Raw genomic sequence first — 9,285 nt, forward strand, 5'->3', positions numbered from 1 at the left:
GAGGCTGAGGCAGGAGAATTGCTTGAACCTGGGAGGCCGAGGCTGCTGTGAGCCAAGATGGTGCCACTGCGCTCCAGCCTGGGCAACAGAGCAAGAATCTGTCTCAAAAAAAAAAAAAAAAAAATCCTGCAGGTCACCAAATCATGGTATGAAATGAACAGAGAATCTAATGTACACAGGCATGGATTCCAGTCCCCTGTGGCCTTCAGGGTTGAGTCCACGATTGATTGGTGGTGTCTGTCATGGTCGAAGAAATGAGAGTTAGCTTTCCCGCTTTCATACAGATCCAGGGTTTCTCAGCTGCAACTAACCTTTGAGAGAGATTCGCCTAGTTAACCCCTGAGTAAAATCTGCTTAAGATTTTTAGCCAAACAAAATAGAAAAAAAATTAACGAGGAGAGAAATAAACCACTTGCCTGAATCCCTGGCCTAGGACCCAGCCACCTGTCAACCGCTGCTATTGTGAAACCACTCGGGCAGAGGGGACACTGGCCAGCTTAGATTCACGGGTCATTGTCATCCACGCTGAATGAAACTCATTAGTCCATTGTGAGCTGTTCAGGTTTAATGCCTCTAAAATTGCCTGATGAAACTGGAGCGTGGTTGGGAAACAGACAATGGTCGGTCCGTCTGAACAAAGCCGTCCTAAGTGCTCAGCCCAGAGTCAAGTCAGGTCCCGCCCATGGCACCCGGCGTGGAGCCTCAGAAATCATGACTGCTCCCTGTGAATGTTCTAGTGTGAGCTGGAGGACAGTAGGGCAGACTTGGGTCCATGCCTGTCCCAGATAAAATCGGGTGAGCGACGCCCTCGGGGCTGAATGGAGGCCCGGTGAGCAGGGCGTGCTTTGGGAGAACAAGCTGGGCTAGGGGCAGAACACATGCACTGCTGTGGTGGGCTTTGGGCTCTGCTGTGGATTGGATTGTGTGCTCCCAACATACAAGTCCTACCCCTCAGCATGTGACCTTTTTTGGAAATAAGGTTTTTACAGATATAATAAGTGAAGATGAGGTCATACTGGAGCAGGGTGGGCCCTGATCCGATGACTATGTCCTTATAAAAAGGGGAAGTTTGGACACAGACACACAGGGAGAACGCCTTGAACACGAAGGCAGAGATCGCGGTGATGTGTCTGTCTATAAGCCAAGGAGTGCCAAAGATCCCCAGCACAGAGAGGCATGGAACAGACACTTCCCCCACAGCCCGCAGAAGGAACCAACCTGCCACCATCTTGATCTTGGACTTCTGGCCCCCAGAACTATGAGAAAATACATTTCTTGTAGTTGTTTAAAGCCCCCCTAGTTGGCAGCAGTTCCATGGAACTGATTCAGAAACCTGGCTTTGAGGCCGTCTCCCTGGAAGACTTTGGGCAAATGACTTTCCTCTTTGAGCCTGGAGTTGGGAACCTGAGACTGGGGAGGCCTGGCTGTATAGAGATCACAGGCCCTTCGGACCCCTTACCCCTGACACTTAGAGGTGGAAAACTAGCAGATGGTGACCATTTCACCCTGGGCAACTGGGCTGAAGTGACTGTTTGGGGCCAAGGGCCAGACACAGAAGCAGAGGCAGCCCATCAGGAAGGCGAGGAGCTGGACAGGCTCACAGAGAGGGCAGGAAAAAATACAGGAGAGAGGAGGCTGTCCGCTGATTCCGCGGTTCCTCCTCCAGTGAGGCCTGGTTATTCAGCTTTTGCGGGGCTCCCTAGTGTGAATTCCTTCCATCAATTACCTTCTTGAAGGTTTCATAGGGATGATATTTTAACTGATCTCTTTCCCTGTCTTTGGAAGAACTTTGAAAACTGTAGTGCGAGATACACATTTTCTCAGCAACCACAAACGGTATTAGCATTAGCGCCTGCTGTATGCAGATGCAGGGTAACAGCCTAGCAGCTCCTGATCTCGGCCCCAGGTGGTCGGCCCCAGGTGGTCGCAGGCCAGTGGGAGTGTCCCGGGGCTGCAGGAGACCCTGAGAGGCCCTGAGAACATGGCAGTGCCTCCTCCCTCAACTCTGCGTAAAAACAAAAACAGGGAGATGGCCAGCAAAGTGCCTCTGTGTTCCGTTGTTGGCTGTTAAATGCTTTGGTGAAATGTCACATCTCAGATTCTTCCCCTTCCTCATGTTTTTTTATTTTGAGAGACATGGGCTAACAGATGAATTGTAAAAAATATGACTGAGGCTAAAATAGGCAATATGGCATGGTGGCTGAGAGAGCAGGCCTGGTATCAGATTGGCCCAGTTCAAGTGTGATTTTGGGTCAGTCATTTAACCTCTCTGTGCCTCAGTTTCCTCATCTGTACAATGCACATGATAAACTTCATCAAGTTTTTATAAGGATTAATTTAAATGATTAAGTTAATCATTTTGTAGGATTAATTTAAATACATGCAAGGTGCTTACTAAAGTGGCTGGCCCATGGTGAGCCCTATATGGGTCTTAGCTATTGTTATTATTTTTTTCTTTTTTGAGACAGAGTTTTGTTCTTGTTGCCCAGGCTGGAGTGCAGTGGCATGATTTTGGCTCACTGCAACCTCCACCTCCTGGATTCAAGTGATTCTCCTGCCTCAGCCTCCTGAGTAGCTGCAATTACAGGCATGCATCACCACACCCAGTTAATGTTTGTATTTTTAGTAGAGACGGGGTTTCACCATGTTGGCCATGCTGGTCTTGAACTCCTGGCCTCAGGTGATCCAGCCACCTCAGCCTCCCAAAGTGCTGGGATTACAGACGTGAGCCACCATGCCTGGTCATTGTTATTATTATTATTTTATTTTATTTTATTTTATTTTAGAGACAGAGTCTCATTCTGTCGCTCAGGCTGGAGTGCAGTGGCGCGATCTCTGCTCACTGCAAGCTCTGCCTCCCGGGTTCACGCCATTTTCCTGACTCAGCCTCCCAAGTAGCTGGAATTACAGCACCTGCCACCACGCCTGGCTAATTTTTTGTATTTTTAGTAGAGACGGGGTTTCACCATGTTAGCCAGGATGGTCTCGATCTCCTGACCTCGTGATTCATCTGCCTTGGCCTCCCAAAGTGCTGGGAATTACGGGCGTGAGCCACTGTGCCTGGCCACCCTGCCATTATTTTTATTAATAAAAGGAAGAAATGCCCTGCCCAGTTCACAATGACCCACTTGACTGTCGTGTTCACCTGTAGGGGTTGATCACCAGCAACCATATTTGTCCAAGTTGGCTCAGATAGTGGCTGAGGTGGAGTATCTGGCCCAAGCCAAGTCCTTCCCTCAGAACTGGACTGAACAGATCCTAGTTCAATCTGGGATGCCCTCTCCAATGGCCACCTCCTGTCATGCAAAAGTAACATAGCAAATAAAGCCAGCCTAACCTAGAGATAAGCAGAAACATGAAGTACAGAGAAGGTCCATGGGTCCTTGGATCTTTGGCCCCTGTTGGGTCTGGCTATCTTCACACCACTGGGGCCCTGGGAGGCGCCCTTGACTCCTAACAACCCATGTCTATTCTTTCTTTAGTCCACTCTGATTAGTTACTATTGCAACAGAGACGTCTGGAGGCTTTGGCCTGCCTTCTCCTCGCTTCATTACATCTGTGAAGCTCTGCTCCCTGGAACTACAAGAAAATATCCACTCCTTTTTCCACAGCCCAGGCAGGCTGGAGTCAGTTCCGACTTCATGCTGTAGTTCAAGAAAGTAGACCAAGGGTTGAGAAGCCATTTCCCCCTACCATTATATTGAGAACTGACTTCTTCCTATATCTTGTCCTGAGCACCTTCATGCATTACCTACTTAGCTCATTGTATCACCATTCAATCTCTACTTCACAGATAGGAGTCTGAGGTTCAGAGAGATTAAGATATTTGGTTGGCAGAACCCAGCTGAAGACAATGGAGTCCTGGGTTTCAAATCTATGGTCTGTCCTCTTGATGTCTTTGCTTTTCTACCTGGAGTCCCTGGTTGGAGTTTCCGGCACCCCCCAACCCCCCGCTCTTGCTGTGGGGTTTTAGATGAACCCTTGACCTTGCCTCAGCTTCCTAATCTGCAAAATGGGGTGATATCATCACCCATCCCGATCTGAGGATTGTCTAGACTGACCCATGCAAATGGGGGTGTGGGTGAGTTTTGGAAGATCAGTACCTGCTCCACAAGTGTAAACCACTTCTCCTCCCTAGTTCCTTCTTTTCATTGGTTCTTGGCAACTGACTCAGAGATGATGGAGAGGAAAGAAAGGCAATCACATTTAAATTGGTAAATTTGAGCAGTCTCACTGCTAAAACTGGTGTGGGAGACAGATGTAATTAATCTGAAAAACACAGTGGATTTTTGTTATTTTTTTTTTTTGAGACAGGATCTCGCTCTGTCGCCTGGGCTGGAGTGCAGTGATGCAATCTTGGCTCACTGCAACCTCTGCCTCCTGGGTTGCAGTGATTCTTGTACCTCAGCCTCCTGAGTAGCTGGGATTTCAGGCGTGTGTGACCATGCCTGGCTAATTTTTCTTTTTAGTAGAGATGGGGTCTCCCTATGTTGCCTAGGCTGGTCTCAAACTCCTAGACACAAGTGATCATCTCACCTTGGCCTCCCAAAGTGCTGGGATTATAGGCGTGAGCCACTGTGCCCAGCCCCCCAGTGTTTTTTATTTTTAAAAATATGATCCATGGCCTTCCCTTCTGTGTAGCCAAGCCCCAGGTCCACGAGTCAACGGCAGCCTGGCATTTGAACTCTTCATAAAGTCTCTGTGAGTTTCCTTAAAAAATAAATGGCATTAAAAAAATTAAAATGAATTGAAAGCAAAACTTACTCATAAGGGGGATATCTGTGTCATGGATATATTAGTCAGCAACAAAACAGAACAGACAACGATATAAGCACCAATGTGGACAAATCTCAAATCCTTCTCTACCGAGCCAAAGAAGTCAGAAGAAAAGGAGTGCATACTTTTTTTTTTTTTTTTTTTTTTTTTGAGATGGAGTCTCACGCTCTTGCCCAGGCTGGAGTGCAGTGGCGCGATCTCGGCTCACTGCAAGCTCCGCCTCCCGGGTTCCCGCCATTCTCCTGCCTCAGCCTCCTGAGTAGCTGGGACTACAGGCGCCCGCCACCGCGCCCGGCTAATTTTTTGTATTTTTAGTAGAGACGGGGTTTCACTGTGGTCTCGATCTCCTGACCTTGTGATCCGCCCGCCTCGGCCTCCCAAAGTGCTGGGATTACAGGCTTGAGCCACCGCGCCCGGCCCATACTTTTTGATTCTATGTATGTGACGTTCAATAAAAGGTAAAACTATCTACAGTGACTGAGGGCAGATCGAGGATTGCCTGGGGCTGGCGGTGGGTGACTGAGATTGACTACAAAGGAGCAGGAAGACATTTTTTAAACTGATCAGAACAGATACTACACTTGATCTTAGCCAAAAGGCTGAGAAGCGATAGGAAGACATTTTTTGAGTCTGTGGGAAAGTTCCAGGTTCATGTCTTGATTGAGGTGATGGTCACATGTGTGTATATATGTGTCAAAACTTGTCAATCTGTTCTTTTAAAACGAGGTGGGTTTTTTTGTGTCTTTTGGTAGAGACAGGGTCTCACTACATTGCCCAGGCTGGTCATGAACTCCTGGGCTCAAGCAATCTTCCTACCTCAACCTCCCAAAGTGCTAGGATTATAGGCAGGAGCCACTGTGCCTGGCAAAATGGGTGCAGTTTGTTACATGCAAAGTATACTCCAAACATCGATTTGACTGGGTGTGGTAGGCTCACACCTATAATCTCAGCACTTTGGGAGGCTGAGGTGGGAGGGTTGCTTGGGCCCAGGAGGTAGAGGCTGAAATGAGCCATGATCACACCACTGCAGATAAGAGTTTTGCTATATCACCAGCCTGGGCAATATAGCAAGACTGTCTCAAAAAAATCCCCCAATGCCGGCGCGGTGGCTCACACCTGTAATCCCAGCACTCTGGGAGGCCAAGGTGGGCGGATCACAAGGTCAGGAGAACGAGACCATCCTGGCTAACATGGTGAAACCCTGTCTCTACTAAAAATGCAAAAAATTAGCCAGGCGTGGCGGCGGGCGCCTGTAGTCCCAGCTACTTGGGAGGCTGAGGCAGGAGAATAGTGTGAACCCGGGAGGAGGAGCTTGCAGTGAGCCGAGATCATGCCACTGCACTCCAGCCTGGGCGACTGAGCGAGACTCTGTCTCAAAAAAAAAAAAAACAAAAAACAAAAAACAAACCAAACAAAAATAACATTGATTTCAAAGGAAAAGAGGCTGGGCACAGTGGCTTATATCTATCTGTAATCCTAGCACTTTGGGAGGCCAAGGGGGGTAGATCATTTGAAGTCAAGAGTTTGAGACCAGTCTGGTCAACATGGTGAAACCTAATCTCTACTAAAAATACAAAAACTAGCTGGGTGTGATGGCGAGTGTCTGTAATCCCAGCTATTCGGGAGGCTGAGGTAGGAGAATTGCTTGTACCTGGGAGGTGGAGGTTGCAGTGAGTTGAGATCGCGTCACTGCACTCCAGCCTGGGCAACAAGCGAGATTCTGTCTCTAAATAAATAAATAGACAACATGTTGCCCATAATCCCATCTCTCCGGAGATAACTACTATTATTTTGGTGTATGTAGGCAAAGCAATGAATCAACTGATTGTAAGAAATATTAGTTCTAGGAAAGCACTGAGTCCTCTGTAGTACTTTCTCAGCAACTCCAGAGTTAATTATTTGGTGACAGTGAGAAGGGAAGGGGGAGAGGCTGGCACTTCATGTTCCCTTGTTGCCCTCCCTCGTCTCCTAAAAGCAGAGAGGGTGGGGAGCTATCATTCGGCTCCCCAGCATCACAGGCGGCTGAATGTGAATCACCTTCCCCTCTCCTCCCTTCCCACTGCTGGAGCTAGAGAATGGGCTGGCTTCACATCAGCCCAGAAGAGGGAGGAGAATGTTCACCAACTTCACAAAACACGACTCCTCTTTTTACACCGGGAGAATGAGCACATTTTATTATTTGATCAGCACATTAAATGCCATCAGTACGGAGTGTCTGTTCTCTTATGCTAGTACCTGATGCCTGTTATAAATGAGACTCAGGAATGCTTTCCTGGCTGATGTAATTTTGAGACAGAATTTTCAGACGAAACTTCCGAAGAACCCCCCAAAAGCAATAGCATCATGGGTAGCTACGAAATTGGGACTGCTTAGGAACAATTTTGCTGCCTGCTTTTGGTGCTTAACATTTTATTACACACGCAGCCTCACGCCATTAAACGGACTCCAAAACCATGACTTAATACAAGTTGCATCTCATTCCATCCTGTGGGGCCCTATGTTCCTTGATGGTCTGATAAAGTTGGCTGGGAATGAGTTTGCTACTAGACCCTGTAAGTGGCATCTGAGGAGGAACGTGTCAGGGTACGAGTGTGGACAATAGAATCTCCCCGAGACTGTGACCCACAGGACAACTGATGAGGAGGTGGCTAACACCACAGCATCCTCTGCCAGCTGAGAGGGAGAAGTAAACATATTCCTTGAAACCAGGGGTGATTTTGCCTCCTAGGTGACATTTGGCAAGGTTCAGAGAAATGTTTGGTTGTTATGACTTGAGGATGCTACTAGCATCCAACAGGTGGAGGCCAGGGATGCTGCAGAACATCTCAGAGTGCACGGGACAGCTGCCTGCCACAAAGTGTCATCCATCCTAAATGTGAATATGGCCCAAGTTGGAAACCCTGCTTCCAATCCTGCAGAGATGCTGTGTCTAGAGGGTCTATACCCACTTGCTGGGCAAATGGGAACGACTCAGAACAGTGGTCTAGATGGAGGGCCCATTGCAAGGGTCGTGACAACCACTGTTATTCTAAAATAACAGTTATTCTAAAATAACAGTGGTGATGTGAAATAGCTAACACTATTGCGAGTGCTTACTCTGGGTTCGGCTTGATCATCTCATTGAATTTCTGCGACCTGGGAGGAAGGTACTGTGACGACTCCACTTCACAGTAAATAAATCAAAGATACATACAGCTGGTAAGCGAAAGAGCAGAGAGCTTGTTTTTTTCTTGGCATACTTTTTTGGGGGGCGGTTGTGATTATTTTTTTGTGGGGGCGTCTGGCTTTCCCACATGACTGTGAGCTCCCATGAGGGCAGCATCATATGTGTGATGGACCTGTAACACCCAGCAAAGTCCTTGCCACTCAAATCGGTGTTAATAAACAGGTGTTTAATGGAATCAAAGAAAAGAAATAAAGAACGAAGCAGGGTAATGTAGTTTGGGAGTTAGGACATTGGCATCTCAGCTAGATCCAGCCATTCAACAGATAATCATGGTGCATTTACTTTGTGCAATGCCCTGGAGAAACAAGCAGCGGTGTCCTGAAGCCGACCTGTAATGGCTCATGACAGCTGATTGTTAATTTTTCAGAAATTTTGCAATCTGGTTGCCAAACAGCCAGTAAAAAAAAAAAAAAAAAAAAAAAAAAAAAAAAAAAAAAAAATTAAGTTATGTAAACTTACAATTAAATATCTTAAAAACTAATACAACTCATCACTTCCTAAGTATTTTACTACATTTTGCTGGTATCTCTCTTCTTGAAGTTATTTATGTCGATTGTAGGGGTCGCCAGACTTTTTCTGTAAAGGGGCCAGAGAATGAATATTTTAGGCTTTGGAGTCCATGGGCTGAATCTGGCCGCTTGCTGGTGTATTGTATCTGTGTGGTGAAAACTCTGCTGTGGGGTGCATGTCTTCCTAACTCCATGTCAAAGGACACATGTTGATAGCTTGTATAATAATTGGTTACGGTGGTTGTATCTGCACCAGGGAAATTGTCCAACTTTATAGATCAGGCTTTTCTTTTTTCCGCAGGCTGACTGTTGAACACGACACTGGATACAGTGTTGAGCAAAACCAGAATGAACCCTGCTCGCTTGGAGGGTACAGTGCAGTGCACTGGGGTTTGTGCACCATTCCATGGTGGGGTGGGGCAAGGAGAGAGAGAGCTGTACAGCGGCTGGGGTGGATCTTCATTGGAGACCACTGGTTGTTAAACAGCCAGTTAAAAAAAAATATTTAGTTATGTAAAGTTACAATTAAATGAATAATATGTTTTAAAAGGTAATAAAACCCATCATTTCCTAATTATTTCAGTACATTTTGCTGTATCTCTCTTCTTGAAGTTATTTATGTCTATTGTAGGGGTTGCCAAACTTTTTCTGAAAAGGGGCCAGAGAGTGAATATTTTAGGCTTTGGAGTCCATGGGCTGAATCTGGCCCCTTGACTATAGTTGCTGATCCCCCAGGACAATAGTTGCTGAGGTCCCATGAGGGCAGCGTTTTAT

General features: G+C 46.9%; 1 pseudogene; it reads right to left on the reverse strand.

Moving 5' to 3' along the window:
* Positions 1 to 5,286: 5,286 nt before the first annotated feature.
* LOC114674538 (U2 spliceosomal RNA) lies at positions 5,287 to 5,387 on the reverse strand (annotated as a pseudogene).
* Positions 5,388 to 9,285: the final 3,898 nt, after the last annotated feature.

This window comes from Macaca mulatta, chromosome 20, assembly GCF_049350105.2.
Source record: "Macaca mulatta isolate MMU2019108-1 chromosome 20, T2T-MMU8v2.0, whole genome shotgun sequence".
Lineage (NCBI taxonomy): Eukaryota > Metazoa > Chordata > Mammalia > Primates > Cercopithecidae > Macaca > Macaca mulatta.